The 19882-nt window shown below is 45.8% G+C and overlaps 1 protein-coding gene across 4 annotated transcripts in view; it reads left to right on the top strand.

Annotated features, from left to right (window-relative positions):
- Window positions 1-2053: 2053 nt before the first annotated feature.
- Window positions 2054-19882, top strand: part of ATP2B3 (ATPase plasma membrane Ca2+ transporting 3) — a 121713-nt gene continuing 103884 nt past the window's right edge. For all 4 annotated transcript variants that reach the window (XM_063294231.1, XM_063294228.1, XM_063294229.1 and 1 more), the window contains exon 1: window positions 2054-2408. The gene's annotated coding sequence lies outside the window, so the exon portion shown is untranslated. The remainder of the gene's footprint in view (window positions 2409-19882) is intronic.

Below are 19882 nucleotides of genomic sequence, written 5' to 3'. Positions count from 1 at the left end.
ACTGCTTCTACATTTTCTCCCTCTATTTGCCAGTCATCAATCAAGCTGGTTGCCATAATCTTGGTTTTTTTGAGGTTTAGCTGCAAACCAGCTTTTGCACTTTCTTCTTTCACCTTCATCATAAGGCTCCTCAGTTCCTCTTCGCTTTCAGCCATCAAAGTGGTGTCATCTGCATATCTGAGATTGTTAATGTTTCTTCCAGCGATTTTAACTCCAGCCTTAGATTCCTCAAGCCCAGCACGTCGCATGATGTGTTCTGCGTACAAGTTGAATAGGTAGGGTGAGAGTATACAGCCCTGCCGTACTCCTTTCCCAATCTTAAACCAGTCCGTTGTTCCGTGGTCTGTTCTTACTGTTGCTACTTGGTCGTTATACAGATTCTTCAGGAGGCAGACAAGATGACTTGGTATCCCCATGCCACTAAGAACTTGCCACAGTTTGTTATGGTCCACACAGTCAAAGGCTTTAGAATAGTCAATAAAACAGAAATAGATGTTTTTCTGAAACTCCCTGGCTTTTTCCATTATCCAGCGGATATTGGCAATTTGGTCCCTAGTTCCTCTGCCTTTTCTAAACCCAGCTTGTACATCTGGCAATTCTCGCTCCATGAATTGCTGAAGTCTACCTTGCAGGATCTTGAGCATTACCTTACTGGCATGTGAAATGAGTGCCACTGTTCGATAGTTTGAACATTCTTTAGTGTTTCCCTTTTTTGGTATGGGGATATAAGTTGATGTTTTCCAATCTGGTGGCCATTCTTGTGTTTTCCAAATTTGCTGGCATATAGCATGCATTACCTTGACAGCATCATCTTGCAAGATTTTATAGGAAAAGTGTGTAAAACCTCCTTAGAATGAGTCAAGCCTAGCCTCCTACCTAGATAATGAAAGTGTTTCCAAATACCTTCCTTTTCACCAGTTTCCAGAGGGAGGGCAGTGTTAGTCTTTTATAGCAAAAAAAAAAAAAAAGTCTTGTAGTGCCTTAAAGACTAATAAGAATATTGCAGATTTGTTAATACAGGTTTTGGTTGGCTTTCAGAATGCAACAAGAGTCTCTATTTTTCCAGTTCTAGCGATCATCCTATACAGTATGTGACAGGGCTTTGTAGTAGGACTCCATTTCTAGAGAAGCATCATTAAGATCTGAGCCAGGATCAAATCTCAGCTCATCCACAAGTTCTCCTCACAGCACTTCTCTCAGCTTCCACCTGCTATTTTGGATTCTTTCAGCCTATCTTTACAAGTTGTTGTAAGATTTACTAAGACAACAAATAATCTTCAAGAGGGAGAGGAATAACCCAGATTGTTTGTCCCCACTGTTTCTTTTATACTGTGCCTGCCTGAGAACAGAGAACTTCTTAATGCATTTGATGCAGTGACCTCTAAGCCTCAAGTGCTTCGGTCCCATAAATGTGTTATGCTTTAAAGTAATATAAAGCTTTTTTAAAAAAAGAGCGCAGACTAACGATTTCACTAGCACTGGCAATGTGGAAATGGAAATAAAAAAGATAAATGCATCTGACTTATCTGTTTTCTTCTCCATTCTCCCCCCCCCCCCGCTTCTCTGACTCCCACCTACTTCTGTAAAGGATACTCTCCCTAACCCACCCCTCCCGCGCACACACTCCCCACACATACACACACATCAGCACTGCCATAACCACCATCAGTCAGAAACTGCCTGCCTGAGCGAGGACTGAGGGCTGCGTGCCTATGGCCGGACTGCTACAGAGACAAGTAGTGGAAATCCTTCCATCCCTGTATCCTCTCCATCAGTGATGGAGAGGCAGCTTGGAACGTACCATCTCATGGACCAGAGGGAGGGGAAAGCAGCCCTCAATGAAGTTCCAGTTATGCATCCGTAGGTGTCTCTTGATCTTGAGAGGTGGGGAGGAGTTGGAGGGATGGACCTGGTTGAGGTTGGGGGGGTGGGCAGGAGGTTCAAATCTCTACCATTGGCTTTCGCCTTCTTTCACCGTTCCCCCCACCAAGCCGTGGTTCCCCTCCTCTTTCTCCTGCCTCCCCCTCCCCCCTCTGCTGAGATTTGCAGCTGGACCAGTGCTCCGCGAGCCCTCTCCATCCTTGCAGGATGTAGGCGCTGCGATGTCAAGCCGCAGCATCCCTGGGGCTGTAGACAACTAGCAGCCCCCACCCTCGCCCTCCCCCCCTTTCCCTCTGATCCCCTCCTGAAGGGGGGACAATTGGGCCGAGGAAGTTCCCCCGCTTCTCCAATTCTCGACTGGATCCGGGCCGAGAGAGAGAGAGAGAGAGGGAGAGAGAGAGAGAGAGGGAGGGAGAGAGGGACCCCTAGTTCCATCCCAGACTCTACCACCTCTCTTCTCCGCAGCCGATTCCCGAACAGCCTTCCGGCTCCCCACCTCAGTTTCTTCTCGCTTCTGGCATGGCCTGGTGAGTACCATGCGGAGGACCTTCGGGGGCGGGGGCGGGGGGAGGAGGGGAGATCGGGATGGAAAAGTCTGTGTGATTGATAGATAGATGCATGTATGCAATATATAATCTCTTAGCGCCCGATGGGGTTCGAGGAGACTCCCCTCCTCCTTCAGAGAAGGGAACCCGGGCAGTCTCCGTCATAGGTAATGCAGAATCGGCGGGGGGGGGGAGCGGAATGCGGTTGGGATGGCGTGGAGACAAGTCACTGCAGAAAGCAAAGCTTGGTGGCCGTCGAATGGCGCCCCTCCCACCTTTTTAAAAAGATACTCTCCCAGATGCAGCTTCAAATTAAGAGGGGAGAGGGGCGCTTGGAACACCTGAAGGGTACAGCTTCAAAAGCGGCTCAAGTATATTTATTGTTGGTATGCCAAGAAGGGGGGGGGGATTTGCAAAATGGAATGAGAGTGTAGCAAGTCCGTTGGCCGCTTGAGATTCCCCTCCCAGTCCTCGCAACCTTTTTTGCACCCGACCTCCTCAATGTCGACTTGGCTTGGTTTTCTCTCCCGCTGCCCCTTGCACGCTCGCCTGCCGGCATCTCAAGGTGACAGCGACGTATTCTTGAGGTGTGTGTGTGTGTGTGTGAAAGAGAGAGAGAGAGAGAAAGAGAGAGAGACTTTGCGCGCGCGCACACGCGCGCAAGGAGAGAGGAGGGAGCGCCTGTGACGTCCCTGACCAGATCAGTAAAGGGGTGTGGGTGGGTGGGGGCGTATTTCAAAACCAATAGGGATCTCCCGCCCACCTACCCACTGCAGAGAGTACCTGCATTAAATGGGGGGCAGGAATTGGGCTGGGGGTTAAGTAGCCAGTTTTGGCAGCATCAAGCCTTCCCCATCCGCCATGCCATCCCCACCTCCTGCACCCTTGGTAACTAGAAAAAGAGGTGGAGAATCAGATCATACGAATGTCATGTGTGAATAGAAGAGCGAGCGAGAGTACGAGCCTCCCGGTAATCCTCTGGAGTCTGGCAGTACCTTTCAATGGCTTGTTCGGGGCGATGGACCCTGATGTGGACTGAGGGACGGAATACCAAAGACTAAGGGACTGGGTGGACTGACGGCTTGGCGGGACAGAGAAAGAGGAAAGGGACGGCTAGATTCGGTGGTGGGGGTGGATGGACGAAAGGCAGCTCGCTTGAACTTCAGAGAGCGGATCATGAATCGCCAGGCCTGGAGGGAAGGAAAAGCAGAGGAATCCGGGGAAACTGAGGTCAGACAAGGGTACTGGGGGGTGGGGGGACGACATCAGGATGAGGACATAAATGCCGTGTCTGGCCCGGGATCAAAGCTAAAGGTTCCTCTGGTCCAGCCGTCTGTCTCAACAGTTAGCGAGCTACATACTTGGAGGGGGTCAAAGCAGGACAAGAAAAGAAGGGGCGGGCCGCCCCTTTGGGACTTATATCCGGCGTCTCTTCCTCTTGCCCAGCTCTGCTGCCTCGACACCTGAGGGACCCCCCCACTTCGTAGCGATCACGCCCCCTGGAGCTGCCTAGCCTCCCCGCCCCCCTCCGGCCATCTAAAAGCGAGGGGGCACCATCGCGACGTCGTCGCCTTCTGGAGCTGGGTGGCTCTCCGGAGACGCAGAGGTCTCTCGGAGAAGCCCTGGGTGGCCAGAAAGGGTTTGGCCTCCCACACTGCTCTGAAGCCCGGGAGCAGCGGTGGAGAACGAGTCCGAGGAAAAGGGGAGGCGTCGCGCTCGGCCTGGCGTGGCTGCCAAGCCCGCTCGCCAAGGGCAACCGCGAGCGTCTATTCCTCGCTCTGCTTTGGCGCATTGCTCGGGATGGGAAGCAAAGCGCGTTCCGGCTCTGGCTTTTTTCAAGGCAACTGCAGGGGAGGGGGCGGGATCCACAGGCTGCCGGGGCTGCCGTTCCCCTTTTCTGATTGGTCGAGAGGTTCTGAGAGGCAGCAGGCGCGGGGGGGTGGGTGGGAGAAGAGGCTGATGGAGGGAAGACAGGAGAGGACCTCAGCGGAGAGGGGGCTGGGCTTGACCCACCCACCCACCAGCGATGGACTGGGGAGGGGGACGGAGGACCGCAAGATGCCCGACTGCAGCGCCCGGCCGGCAGCAAGGGGCAGGCTAGGGGTGGCAGGAAAGATCGTGATGACATCGTGGTATCTTAAACATTGGAAATCAGCCCTTTCTTGATCGAAGGCGGGGAGGGGACTCTTCAACCCAGGCATTCGAGGAACGCGGGCATTCTGCTGCACATACCCCGTGGCGCTGACCCCACAGAAAGTTTTTTGCTCAGGGCAAAAGGAATCGGGAGCCACCCGCGGGTCGTGGCGAGCCTGGGTGGAGAGGACTTAAGTCCAGTCGGGGAGAAAGATTATTCGATCATAACGCTGTACTATCGCACATGGAATCAACTGAACCTCCTTGCTCAGGGACAGTCTATCTCCAGAGAGCGGGGGTTGAGGACAAGGGAGGCAGGTTGTTGGTGGCGCTGCTGCCTCTGCTGTTTTCCCTGAAAGCAGCTAGCTGGCCACTGATGGAAGAACAGATGCAGGACTATATGAGCACCTAACTGGGGCACAGGGATTGCACCAGCACTGCCGCAATCATTTTGGGGAGCTGGGCGAGAGAAGCAGAGGACAAGAAAGGAAGCGGAGTGGGGGAACCCCAGAGGAAGGAAAAGATAGGCAGAGAGGAGAAGAGGGAGGGACTGAGGAATGTTGGCAGTTGCATCCCCACTCCTGCCCCAGCCATAGAAGTTCACCGGGTGATTTGGAGCCAGTCACTCTCTCCCAACCCAACCTACCTCCCAAGGTGGTTGTGACTAAAACAAAAACAAACAAAAACAGGTGGAGAGAGTGATATATATACCACCTTGAGCTCCAGAATAAAAGGCAGGCTATTAATTTAATAAATCAATGAATCAATGCGCCAGAAAGCTTTATTAGAGCATAAGCACCAGTGGACTAGAGACTCCAGTTCATCAGCCTGGTAAATGTGTAAACCGTGCCTTATTCCCTCTCGTTCTCTTCTATCCCCCTCTCTCTCTTTCTGTTGTGAACCCTGTATGCCAATTTTATTTTTATACATTCTGCTCCCCCCACCCCTTGCCTAAAGTTCCTTGATCCATCACTGCACGCTGCATAGCTCTGTTAGACCATTCATCCTTTTCTCCCCCACTGATCTGGGGGTGGGGAGAGGAGGGGATGGAAAACTCCTGTTGAACAAGCAGAAATTCAGCACCCACCTACATCTTCTCCCTCCCTCCTTCCCTCCCTCTCTCTCTCCTTATATAACCCTGCATTAAGTAACCTACTCATGATTTCCCACTCATTCCCATTCTGGTGTCACTCTTCCTATCCCACTCCTCCCCTCAGGATCCCTAGGGCCCAGAGCTAACCAGGACAGAGCCTTCCTTCCCTCCTCCTGAGAGGAGGCCACAGCTGGCTATTCTCTGTCAATATTTTGAAGGCCTGCTCAGCTTTGGGGATGAGGGACGGCAACACGATTTGCACCAGGCTGCCTGTATTTGCCATGAGCATGCAAAGAACTGGCCAGGAGAGATCGGGCTTTAAAAAGCATATTTAATCATGCAAAGAACCTTACCCTTGAAAGCAAACAAACAAAACAAAATAACAGAATTTGTGCATTTGGCACAAGCAGTCGGTCCGTGGGGCTTTAAATGTTTTGCCTAGAGTACAGAACCCCAATGCTGGCAAGCAGCTCCAATGCTTCTCTGCAATAAGGACATGCCATCTGAAACAGGGAGAAGAGGCCAATGCCTCTGTCCAAAAATGACTCGATCATCCTGTCTCCACTGACACCCAAATCTCTTGGTGTTCTCTCCTTTGTTTGGACTTTTCCCAATTTGTAAGTGACCACAGCACAAACACACCCTGGCCACTTCTTTTTATTACCATGACCTCTTGACTTGCCTTAACCTCCCAAGCCCATGGGACAGGCTTAAGCCATCCATAGCTGTGCCTCTGTTAAAATAGTATTTTCTCCCTTATTCCAGCACTGTCCAATAGCAGCATGCAAGTGTGTAAAATCTGTTTGGCTTTTTCCCCTGTTAGATGACTGGCAGTGACTGGGGACAGGAAATTGAGGCGGGATGGGGTTTGTCAGTTGGGACAGCAAATTTTGCACTGGCCCATGCAGCGTTCTGCTGATTCAGAGTTGGTAGACAGCCTTTAATTTGATGGTGGGGAAAACCCCTTTGGGATTTCTATGATCTGTGTAGTCCAGAGGGTGATATGTAAGGCAGCTGCACAACTTACAACCGCCCACCCCAAATTCTTGGAGGCATTATCCAGAAGCTCTTCAAGAGTTACTGTCAAATTTCAATTTCTAAAAGTAGAGGAATATATTAAGTACTCAGAAAATGACAAATGCATTTGCATAGAAATACCAGGATATGTTAATTGCATTTGTTCCTTTTAATCACATTTACCATTGAAGTGAATTCAAGCAAACGTTAGGATTTTTTGTCCTGGCTTTGTGTACTTCTTGCTGTGCTGTTTTGAGCATTGCACTTAAGAGCCAAATACAGCCTTTCTCCAGAAGGTTTGCAACCTTCCAGTGCAGGAGTGTGGCAAGGTGGAGTGTACCAGTATTCTCTGGCTAGTTCAAGCTCAGAGGTCTTGTTTGTGGAGCACTTTCTTTATGGGTAGTGGAGATGGAATGCCATGAGTGCTGTGGGCAACCATGTGCCAGAATTATTCTACAGTCCATGTTCCTTGTGAATTTCAGTGGTGGGCTTAGATCTTTCTCTAAGGGCAACACAGGGCAAGGGCACTGGGCCAGGCTTACACTACTTAAGTCAAGACAGGCCAATCTGGAAGCTTTAGATTGCCTGCAGATCACATGATCCAGTTCTGTACACTTTTGTGCCCCCCAATATCTTTGCAGATCCAAGTGGATCACATTCAGCCCTCAAACTCTCACACTGACTACCTGATCCTTCTCTCCCTTCCTTGAGAATCCTCCTCTTCACCCACCTGAGTTTAGAGTGTCCTTTCTCACCTACACTCACAAACATTCTGCCCCAGGGATGGACCATCATTTGGTACCTGGGAGCTGCATTTCATGGTTTCTTGGGGAGGTGGGTTGGTGGTGATATGAGAGATTCAGATCACATGGAGAAGGAAGCAGACTTTTTTTAGACTGGGGTCTTTGCTTTCTTAATTGCCTTAAGCAAGCTTCCCACCTCAAAATGACGGGACACCCAATTCAGTGGTGCACCCATACAGAACCTCAGAATGACATGCAACTTGCAAGTTGCCCATTCTGATCCTACATACTGTTTGTAAATACTTTTCACAAACCACAAGCCTTAAAATGTAATTGCTACAGTGATGCATAACAGTCTTGCAAAAATAATTTCAGTCTTGTCTGCTACCCAACAACTAACGAACTTAGCCAGCTGTTTACATATTTCGTTATGTCAGAAGGAAGACCCTTGCCTTTATTTAAGTATTTATAGTTCTGAGCTCTACCCTTGACCCAGTTGTCTCTAGCCTCATTTGGTGGGGGGGGGCACCTTAATCTTCCACCGAAGCCATACCAAGACTCAGAATTAGCCAGTTCTATTAGGAGGCTATATTGTTGGTCCAGTTGTGGCTCTGATAATTGAATACACACTATTTTCTATGTCAGTGCTCCTTTCTGAACATGCATATCTTCCCATGGCAATGCAGTGAATGTGTGTAAGGACAACTGCCACTGTGCCCAACTGGCGAGCATTGATCGGAAAGACCTTATAGATTCCTTGTCAGTCTTGGGCCCTCCAGATGTGTTTGATCACAGTTCCCAGCATCCTAGCCAAAAGTGATGGGAACTGCCTGATGGAAAGCCACTGCAGAGAGTCCCCTTGAGATCCTCTCTTTTCTTCTCTACAGCTCCCACACCCCCAATCCAGCCAGGCTGGATCATGTACCTCCCACTCTCTGCCTTATCATTTGGGGGTGGGCTCATAGGCAGGTTCTGGATTTAACCTCCAAGTTCATGCCTTGGCTGAGCACTTCATCCTTCCAGAACGTGTATCCAAACATTCACTTTTGTTGTATAAAGAAAACAGTGAATTAGGTGTCTCATGTTGTCCTCATATTGTGTGTTAGTGTGTGAATACAATCACTCTAAAATGATCTCTGGTCCATCAGCTGTAAATGGGACCTCCACTAAAACATTCTACTTCTCTCTCTCCCCTCAACCCCTTCCCAAATATTCAGGGTTCCAGCCAGCCATCCCCAGGATAATGTAAGTTGGGGATTGGAAAATCTGGGATGGCGGCCTGGCTTCAGATGCTATTTCACTACTGCACGTGCGCGCGCGCACACACACACACACACCATCCTATTTACACCCTGACATATCCATTGAAGTGGATGATGGTGCTGGTGATGATTTATACCCCACTTTTCATTAAGAACCTGAAAGAGGCATACATAACACTCCTTCCTATTTTTCTCCACCACAACACCGTGTGGGGGAGAGAGAATGTCTGACCTAAAGTCACTCAATAACCCTCTGTGACTGCAGGGAGGCCAGAACCTCAGTCTCCCTGCTCCTACTTTCACCACTGCACCCCTGTGGTTTTCATTAGGTTGGGAAAGGCCCCTGTGTTTTAAGACCCTGCAAGAGGGATCAATACTCAGTTTGACTGGATGTATAGGAAGAGATTGTTCACCTCGATCAGAAACAGAGACAGGGTATGCCATTTCTGCAGAAAGTGTCTATGGTCTTTGTCCTATAAATCTTCAAGAATTCTGCTCCTAGAAGCGGAATTCTCTGACCTATATAGCTTATGCAGATTCATTGTTGTTACTTTGCATAATTCATTCTGTTTTTCCTTAGCTATGGAGAGGAGAAAAAAAGAGGTACGCAGGCAGTTCATTCTGGGACCACCTGATACCCTACTCAGCCATTTATCTGGCTTCTGAGATTTCATCAGACACTGGCCTCACATTCCTTGCCTTTGCTTCCATACAGGCTAGAAAATACTTTTCAGACAAAATACTGTAAGTGGGACCCTTAGGAAGCCACATTTTATGTTCAGTTTTTTTCCCTCATGTCCATGAAATCACAAGATACTTCTAGCCCTCATTATATCATACAGTTGCTTGCATCAACTGGAATTCTATACTGTTGCATATTACATCTCCTTTATACACTGCAAGCCATGGAGATTCATCTACAGGGGGCAGGAAGCTCAACTTGATGGTTAATTCATCTGTCTGTGACATATAATCTGCAATGGACTATAGATAGTCAAGCAAATTGACCGGGAAACTCCATGTGCTGCTGAACAAGAGCTTCTAACTGGCATTACTACTCTGGTCAATGATCAAGGATCATTCAGCAATATCTGAAAGGCCACAAGTCTCTTATCCCAGATACAGGAAGGTGAAGTGTGAATCTTGGCAGAAGTGGAACCAGAGAGCCAGTCTCAAAGCAGAGTTTTCTGTGGGCCAGAATTCAAGGTCAGAAATGCATTTGGAGAAGGGTGAGAACTAGAATGCAGGAAAGGGAAGTTGGTAGCAGCAAAAGGCAATGGAGCACAGATAAATAGAAGCTTTGGTTAGCAAGACTGATGGTGACACTAATGAGGCTAGATGTGCTGGTTGTTGCCTAGGAAATGATCCAGAAGGATCAACAGGTGGACCAGATCAGAAGAAGACAAGAGACAGCTTGAAACTGTTGTGGGTAGAACCATGCCGGTACCTGAAACCGGGTCACAGTGCTGCCAATGGCTTCTTCTCCATTGTGATCCCAAGCAACCTACCATGCAGAGACTAAAGCATTTCTACTTTTAAGTCTCAGTAGTTCCTAGTAGCTGGATGTTCATCCTACTCAAAGCTCCTTTCCTTTCTTTCATCTATGGCTTGCCGCCATTCATCACTTGACATACTTTCTGGAAGCCGAGGAGACAATCTATTCCTGATGACGCTCCTTCCCTCTTTTGATTGTCTTGCTCAGGGCTTGCCTAAGCAAATACTGGCATTACTGTTGGTCTCCCTTTGGCCTAATGCAGCCAACTTTCCCAGGCTTTCTCAACCAGCAACAGCTCTTGCGTGATCTAGGCAGGCAGTGCCAATTTCCATCAGAAACAGTCAAAGGGTTTGACATTGCTGTCCAGCAGCACTGAGGACCATTCTTAGGGGTAAAGACTGCCACGGGACTGCTGGCAAGGGGGGCTTCCTCTGCTGCAAGAGGGGGACAGAAGCAGCTTGCGCAGCTTCTCATTAGTTGGCCATCAAGCCTAAAAAACAATTTCAAAAAACAGGTCTTAAAAATGTTTTTATTTTATTCATGAGGCAACAGATGAATAAATGAAGGCTCATTTGGTGCCTTTAAAAACACTTATTTTTAAAAAACAAATGCATGACCTGCCTGATGCAGAAAAGGAAGGAAGAGGGAGCCAATCAACTGCAGGCTGAGCTGGGAACCTTTCCATCTCTCCCGAAAGGAACCCAAATGCCCGAGATGGGTGGCAATTTCCCCCACTTGAAAGGGTGCTCTGTAGCGGATGGCAGGATCTGAAGGAAAAATAGGACTCCTCTTACTATTGACTGCTTTCAAGAAGGGCCAAGGCTGCTGAGGGCAAATGGTGCTTCTACACATAGGCGGTTTTAAAAGGATGGGCTGGGGAAAATTCCCACACAGAAGCAGCGGTGCTATGGATAATGTGGCAGGATTCTGCTTCAGAGCAAGTAAAGACAGAGTGTGCTGGCTATAGGGACATTAGGAGGAAGCAGCGGAAGTTTCATTTGTTAATTGTTCTGCTGTTTCTGTTTTTGATATGATAGCAGTGTTTTCTTTGTTGTGCAAGCTGGACTTTGACTACAGTTAATACCATTTAAAGCATTTGGGATTCCTGACCAAATAGACCAGTGTTTCTCAACCATGGCAACTTTAAGATGGGTGGACCTCAACTCCCAGAATTCCCCAGCCAGCATCTGGAAGTCCATCCATCTTAAAGTTGCCATGGCTGAGAAACACTGAAATAGACCAACTGGGAGTCCTCCAGGGCAACTCCCAAAATCATCAGCTAGCACAGTTAAGATATCTGGGGGGCACCAAGCTGGGGAAATCTGGTCTAGGGCCAATTATCCCTGGCAATTGCAACTCCAGTATCAAAAGCAGCAATGCATGTTGTTGTTGTTGTTGTTTATATTATTATTATTAATGTGTATACCACTCAACTCCCAATAATTCTGGGTGGTTTGGGATTTGCATGAACTATTTCAGTCTGGATAAGTTAATGCCATTAGGTATTATTTCACTCATTTCAAAATGGGGTATATCACCCCACAGACATCTGGCAGAAGCCATAATGACATGTGTCATGACATCATCGCACAAATGAATCAGATTATGTAATTTTTCAGTCACATTATGACATCATGACACAAAGAACATACAGTACTTAATCCATGTCATTCGCATAATGCACCTGCTGTCACTCGCTCCTCCTTGCCACTATCGCAGATGCCCATGTGCCTCTAAAGCAGTGCTTCTCAACCTTGGCAACTTTAAGTTGTGTTGACTTCAACTCCCAGAATTCCCCAGCCAGCCATGCTGACTGGGGAATTCTGGGAGCTGAAGTCCACACACCTTAAAATGACTGAGGTTGAAAAACACTGCTCTAAAGCCTGTTTTGATGGCACCAGTGAAGATGCCAAACAATGTTTCACAGTAGCTTAAGCCTGATCCCTGTTTTTCAGTTTATGCAAATAAAACAACTTCTTGCAATAGCTATTCCTTGTGAGGTACTACACCCTTCCTCCTTCATCTGTGGTTGTTTCAGTACTAACTTTTGATAATGTTGCTTCTCCATGAAAAGTCATAGGGAAAACTAGCAAATTGAAATGGACACTGGGGGGCAATTAAGGAGAATTATTCAAGGGAGAATAAACAATCTATTATTAAGCCCCTACTTGTGCTCATCAGGAAAAGAACACCGAACAGGAAACTTTTCATTAACATGCCAAAAACCCACTGTTAGATAGACATTGCAGAATTCTGCCTGTATAGCATTATATAAAGTATTTGTATAACATTTAGTTTTCTTCTAGCTATCTGGAGAGTAGTATAAAAGGTATTTGCACATTTTTGGTGACCACCCCTCTGAGCATTAATTAACTTCCTTCTCCCCCCCGCCCCAATATTTACAACCTGTCCCCATGAATGGAAGGCTCCCAAATGGGCCATCTCTCCTTTTTAGGAATTACGTGCTGCTTCCAATGCCTGTAGAAACCTTCTAGTGCATAGTCCAGAGATATTTTGAAATATAAGAACGATCTACAAGATAATTTTCTTTATCTTTCCACGTTACTGTACACTGGAGATGTGCTTAATCTGGCCAATGTGAGTGTGAGAGATGGCTATTTATTTATTTATTCATTTGTTGCATTCAGCTTTCCTCCAAGAGCTTGAGGAAGTATGCAGGGAGTCTTCCCTCATCATATTTTCACAACAATAATCCTGTGAGGTGGGTTGGGTTGGGTTAAGAGGTATGAGTGACCAAACAGCACCCATGAGCACCATAGTGAAGTGGGCAGTTGACCCTGGCTCTTGTGTTGTCCAACAACTTAAATGCTACGTAACAGTGATTGAAAGACTCTTCCAACCAGACTCTTAATATTTTATAAACTTATAATTTGCATGCAGAAAAACTCAAGGTCAATTCCTATCTTCTCCACTTTTTAAAAAAAAAACAGGATTAAGTAGCAAGAAAGGTGAGGGAAAGACCTTTCCTTGAAACTCTGGAGAATAGGTTCTCAAGTAAAGATAGAACTTATCCAAATACAGGGCAAATTCCTATGGTCCTCTGAAGAACTTTCAAGCACAGATTTTCTAGTTTTGTAACTGAATACATCTGGGTGACATCAGGTGGAAGAGGGCTGTTTTAGGGCTTTTCTTTACTTGTCTGTGCAGATTATGAAGTTCCCATTTGCTGAGCTTCATCATGCTTTAATGGAGACCATCTTCTGCGCCAAGCTGCCATCCAAACCTTGGCATTGCATCCTGTGGCCAGACCTCACGGCCATCAGAAGGCATTCTCTAGGGCAGTCAGCCACAATTATGGCATGTTATTTCCTTAACACAGACAAAATCCAAGCATTTTTCAGAACTGCAGTATCATTTCTTGGTAAAGAAAGGTATGCTAGATGGCTATGGTAAAGCTAGGAACATCAGCTCCATCTCTTTACATTTTCACATGGTTTTAGTGAGAATGAATTACTCCCTAACATCCTTGGAATGAAATAACAACAGCAACATGTTGGCGTATACTTTTTTTTTTTTTAAATCTCATCTGAGCTAACTTTGTACTCTGTGATACTAACATGTTATTAACCCAAGTGCAGTTTTTTGTGTTATGTCTGCATTATTGATGCATTACAGGAAGAAGCAGTAACTGACACTGAATATAGTATATGAAAGCATCTTTCAAAACAAAATAGATGATCACAGAATGAATATAGAGTTGCAATTGCAAGATGGGCAGCTATATAAATCAATATAATAAATAAATAGATAGATAGATAAATAAATAAATAAAATATAGTGATGCTACAACTTTTCTGGTTGAAAAGAAATGAGACAAAATTTTAAGATAAATCTGTAACAGTCTTATTTTCCTCCTTAACCTAAAAAAAGCCACTAAAAATTTTGAAAATAACACTAATACAAGTCCTTCACGATTAAATTTGTTTCTATGAAATTTGCTTTGAAGTAAGTACCACTTAGTTCAAGTATGTGCCCTCTCTAGGGGTTAGAAGGCAACCCTAAATATTTATTTGGAAGTATGCATACAGTGGCTCTACTTACTAACTAATAGGGATATGCTTAGGAATGTAATTTCAGTGAACAGGAAGTTGCAGAAGGAAGAGCTCTAACATTAGCATTTACAATTTCACTTTTTTTCTTTTAAAGATACTACAAGGAGAAGGCCAGATTTTTCTAGGGGTTGACTTTGGGATACAAACATGCTTTTGATAATACCTTGACACTTAATGTTACATATTGATTCTAGTGGAAAAACTAATCCAGCTAGAGAGTGTACCTTTCCTCCCACTTACATTTAAAGTTATTTTGCTTTGCTTTGTGCCATTATGGGATCCAACCACAACTCTTTGGGATGTTTGGCTCCTTAAATGCCATGAAGGAAGAGCAACGGCTTCATTTACCTGGTTAATTTGCCCATTTGTTCAAGAGTGGGCTGCCTGTGGACCCAGGCATGCAGGCAAGTCCTCCTTGACACCATTCTGGAGGCCTGCAGAGCCCCTTGTGATGCCACTGCTGAATTCATTCCCACCGCTTCTTGAGGCAGAAATCCAAGGAAACAATAATGTAAACCTAAAATAGACTTTAACGCGGCTCATGAAAACAAAGACACCCCCTACCACTGTCACAAACGAAGAAAAAGCCAGAAATCCCCACATGCATAATGCAGTACATTACAACCCTCTGATACCTGCTCACCCTCCAAAACTACTATTAGTCTGCCATAAGTATGTTCACTACTAAATCAATTACTTAAAATTAATTCAGGGCAATGTCTCCAAAATGGTGAGTGGAGAACCAGCGTAGAGCCATGCTTTAAATTTGCTGGATGGAGTTGCTTTTCTCTGCTCTTACAGAGAAGCAGCATGATTGAATTATGTTCGTCTTCCTATGCATTATGCCCAACCTGTACTTAAAAAAAAAGACTCGTTTGCCCTCTTTGCCTCAAGCATCCATTAAAAATTTCTCACATGGACTGGGAGTGAGATGAGATTGGAAGGGGCATCCTCTCCCAGCTGAAGATGGATCCATTTTTAAATAAAGATGGTTCAGTGAAGAAACGTCTCAGGCACTGAATATTTAAACTAGTTCCAGAGTGGATGAAGGTATGTACTGTAGTTGACTCTGGCACCTTGAAAAAGCAATCTGTCAGGCTTAGTATGGGACCTCTCCTCCTGGGGGCAAGGAGTCCTTTTGCCCCTCCCGCTGTCAAAAAATGGGCAGTGACATCATTCAGAGGGAGGGAAGGAGGACACCCTGGGATTTCCAGAGGCAGCTGACAGCTGCAAGGAATTCCTGCAGCATCACCATTATTAACCGGGCTTCCAGCCTTCAGCTGCAGGAGGATATCTGCCCACTGTATCAGAAAGTGGTCAGGAGGATGCACAGATCTGTTTTTTGTTTTTTAAGCACAGGTTAAATGTGCATCACCAGTTTTTATCCAGGAAAAACAACTCACTTGGGCTTTGACTCCCAGAAATCTTGACCTCCTTTCTGGCCAGTTTCAGCAGAGGAAATGGCCAGAGCTTTGGAAAAGCAGGAGCAGAAGAAAGGGCCACTGTGTCTCCTATCTGAGCCACATCCTGGTGTCAGAAAGCAAAGGGGTTGGGAGGAATGGCATGCTGGTCTGCTTCCCCCTTCAAGGTGTAGGCAGAGGAGGATCAGGGTGAGCACCTGGGGGTGGCACTGAAGGAGATGAATGATATTGTTTTTCCCCCTTCGATCCTATTAAAAGTATACACTGGTGGCAACTTTGGAGGAACTCAGGTGGAGCCAAGGCTTTTGGGTGTCACACACACCTCTGGCAGAGGAGACAAGATGACCCACGTCTTGGATGTGAGCCTCATTGGGTGGTCAACCCATAGTCAGCTGTGGTCCTATCCTCCCTGCAGCAGTGTTGAGAAAGCTTTCTCAGAGCTTATTACTGTTCCTGTACACAATCTAAGGGATTCATTTCCAGAAACTGATATCACGCACAGAGTTATGGCAAGTGCCTCAGCTTGTATGCCAGTTCAGTGCTGCTCCTAAAACATAGCCCTTCTAACTAAGCATCCACATACATGGTCATCCCAGTACGTCCTTAATGCCCTTCAGTTACACAGCAACTGAAATAAAATCAAAACAAAATATAGTCTGATTAAAGATTGCTCTAACAGTTCAACCACTATCAAATATAGACCCTAATGGTTATTAGTAACAATCCCATTGAAGCTGTTAATACATGTTAGAACTGGATCCCAGCATATTATATCCCCCCGCTCCCCCATAATTTCTACCATGCAATATGTTGTCATTCCTATTTTGCTAAGGGTCATTGGACATTCTGCCACTTTCACAACCTTTTAAGTTCCTGGATCAGCACCTTGCAATCTGTAAAGGCTTGAGCATCTGAGTTATAAGCTATTTGATCTACTACACAGTGAAGGTGATGTAAAACTTCTATCTGTAGTAGTAGATTTATAATATTCCATTGACACACACAGGTTCCCAGTGCAGTAATTACTAATGAATATGCAAGTATAGATCAGAGTGAGGATCATGAACTCCTATAGCCAAGCTATTCGACAGATTGCTTTCTGACATGCTGCCTTTACATTCTGAAAGGTCACCACCCTTTCAGCCAATGTGTAAGGCTCCTTATAAAGATGGTGCAACTGAAGAAGAGAGATCTGAGAATCTGCATTTTGCTGGTGCTGGTGGAAATGGGTATCTCAGTCTGGTTCATTACATCTACACTGGCTTCTTATTGAATTGCACAATGCTTGATGTCTCAACTTTCCGTGTATAAACTGAGACCCGTTGAGCTTCCGAGAGCATATAAAAATTCTTTCTATAGCACTTGATCAATAGATCAGTCACACAGAATAGCTGGAATGAGTTTTAGGAAACTAGGCTACTTTTTTTTAACCTTACCAAAATGCCTTATTAAAAGTGAAGTGGGTTTTGTTGATAGTTTTCATAACAGTTCAAAAAACCAACCTGCTGCTTTGTTTTGTTTTGTCTTACTTTTGACAAAACATATATAAGGGCTGGAAATATTCATTGCACAAGTAAGAAGAATATACAATAAACCAGAATGAGAAACTGAATTATTACATATATGTTAACTATTCCAAAAGAGAATATTTCAGACATATTATAATGCCCACCCACTCGCTGAAATACAGATGCAGCCTGGTCCATCTTGGCAGGTAGCCACACTTAGCCAACCTTTTTTTGGGCTGAGGAGGGAGCAAAATTTTGTACATGGGTGAGAGACCATCAAGGGACATAGCTAGAATGGGAAAGAAGGTCAGAAGGATGCCCAGCCCTCACTTCTGGGTCCTGTTTGAACTAATGCTGAAGCTTTTATGCCAAAGGAAAGAGCCAGCCTCCCTTCAGATCTCTGCAATGTTTTTCATTTGCTTGTTTGCTTGTTTGCTCCAGCTGCCCTACACTTTCACTTGGGAACCAGAAATGGTTGTATGGTTTTCTTGAGACTGTGAACTCTTGAGACTGGGAAGGGTGCTTCAGCAGCAGAAAGGGTAAAAAGAGTTGCCTAACTACTGAGATTTTGTTTGCATGCTGCTTTCCAGATGTCTTGGGCCTCCTAGAATTCCCATCCAGGGTGGCCACAAGAGGTTGCAGAAGCCTGCTGTAAACCTATCCGGATGCGAGTGGGTGGGTACCTATAGCACCATCTATGACACTGTATGCTACATTCAGTATAGAAACTGGGGAGGGGAGGTGGAAAACTGGTGGGGATAAAATTGAAGAGATGTTCAAAAATATTTTATGTGAGCTAGCAAATTGCTAAATACCTGGAGCAGCCCTCCTCAGTCTGGTGCCCTCCGGATGTACTGAGGTTGTAACTCCTGTAATGATCAAAATGGAACCTGGTGATCTCCCAGTCATGGAGAAGTTGCTTGGAAACAGGCCTCTCCCCCACTCCCAGCACTTAACAAAAGCCACATTGGTTGAGGAATTCTGGGAGCTGTGGTCCCAATATGGCTGGAGGGCACCAGTTATATTCCACTTTTATTTCACGCAGCTGAAGGCACCGTGCATAATGCTCCCACCTATTACTTTCCCCACAACTACAGTGACCATATTTTCTTGGAAAAAATAAAGGACAAACCTGAAAAAGGGGCAAATCGGAAAGAGGTTCATAAGGATTTTTTTAAAAAATGGTTTACGTTCATAACTTTGCTTTACGAAGGAAGATTCAAGAGCACAACTGAGAAAATAAATAATTAAATAAATCTAAAGGGCTGCTTTCTGGAATTTATTTATTTATTTATCTATCAAATTTGTCACCACCCATCTCCTCACACCAGAGGGACTCTGGCGGTTTACAATAAAATAATCAATAAAACAATAAACATACAATATAATTACAATATATAAAAATACAGTATATAAATAAACAATAAATATAGGTAAGAATAAAGGACTGTCCTTTATAATAAAGGACGTTTGGTCATGGTACCTGCAAGGTGGGTTGGGCTGAGAGAGTGACTGGCCCAAAGTCAGCCAGCTGGCTTTCATGCCTAAGGCAGGACTAGAACTCACCTCTCCTAGTTTCTACTGCACCACCTTAACCACTACACCAAACTGGCTCTAAATTTGAAGATGGCTACTCTGAAGTTGGGGCCCTTGATATATGAGTAGACCATGATGGAGATTTATTAAACTAGGAAATGTGGAGGTGCATTTCTTCCTTTTCTCCCCAGATCCTGAAAGGCCTAGTCACCAAGCGAACCAATAGAAAGGTTAAACAAAATGACCCTCCCCACCAAAAGAGGGAGGGGTGGCCTGAGGGACAATTACTTCAAGGAAGTAATTTTGTGGCAATAAAAGATGAAGGTAACATTTGACAGACACAATCACGAAGGAAAAGTGAGACTAGCTAAAAGAGGAACCTCTACATTCAAAGGCACTCTACCTTGAAACATGATATAGATGCGCCTGCCCATCTCAAAAGAAAAGTGAGCTAAACAACGTAGATGTGATGTTTCTAACCTCAAATCTCTTAAGGGGCTATTATTTGCCAGAACAGCCTGTGCCCCCATCCCCAACTCCGTTTCATCTCTACCCTGCACACCTCATTCCATGCGCTGGGTTTGTGCCAAGCTGGGGAACGTGGCAGAGCTGGAAACAGGCGGCTCCATCACCCATTGCTTGGCAACAGGTAGTAAAAATAGCTCAGGCTTCAGAGGAATCTGGCTCCACTGACACTGCCAACTCCGAGCACTGGCCTGAAAGTCAGGGGCTGGTTTGGATGTAGAGTGTCTCCAACCTTCTTCTGTCTTTTTCTTGGATTTCCCTACCTACTTAGCAAGGAGCATGTCCCTCCTGGGATCTGACCCAGAATGGGCATACAGAGACCTGTCACGCTTGTGCCCAGATGGCCTGCCGCTATATGCAAGACATTGTGGATTTGGCCCTGATCTGAAACTCTTGAAGGCAATCTGATCCCTCCCTAAACCACCCCCAGCAGAGACCATTAGAACATAGCCCAGCATTGTCTGGGAAGAGACTTTGAGATGGGGAGGAGCAACCCCCCCCCCCAATCCAACAGGAAACCATGAGGATTTTCTCTTAGGCACCCTTGCCCATGCCCTCCTGCCCAGCTGGTTAGAATACGAGGGTCCACTTTCCCTGGGACCCTATCCTTCTCTGGACCTTTACACCCTGTCTTTTGATACGACTGTATC

The sequence above is a fragment of the Candoia aspera genome, chromosome 2, assembly GCF_035149785.1.
Source record: "Candoia aspera isolate rCanAsp1 chromosome 2, rCanAsp1.hap2, whole genome shotgun sequence".
In the NCBI taxonomy this organism is placed as follows: domain Eukaryota; kingdom Metazoa; phylum Chordata; class Lepidosauria; order Squamata; family Boidae; genus Candoia; species Candoia aspera.
The sequence above is the reverse complement of the archived record's forward strand: the minus strand, read 5'-3'. Positions and strand labels throughout refer to the sequence as shown.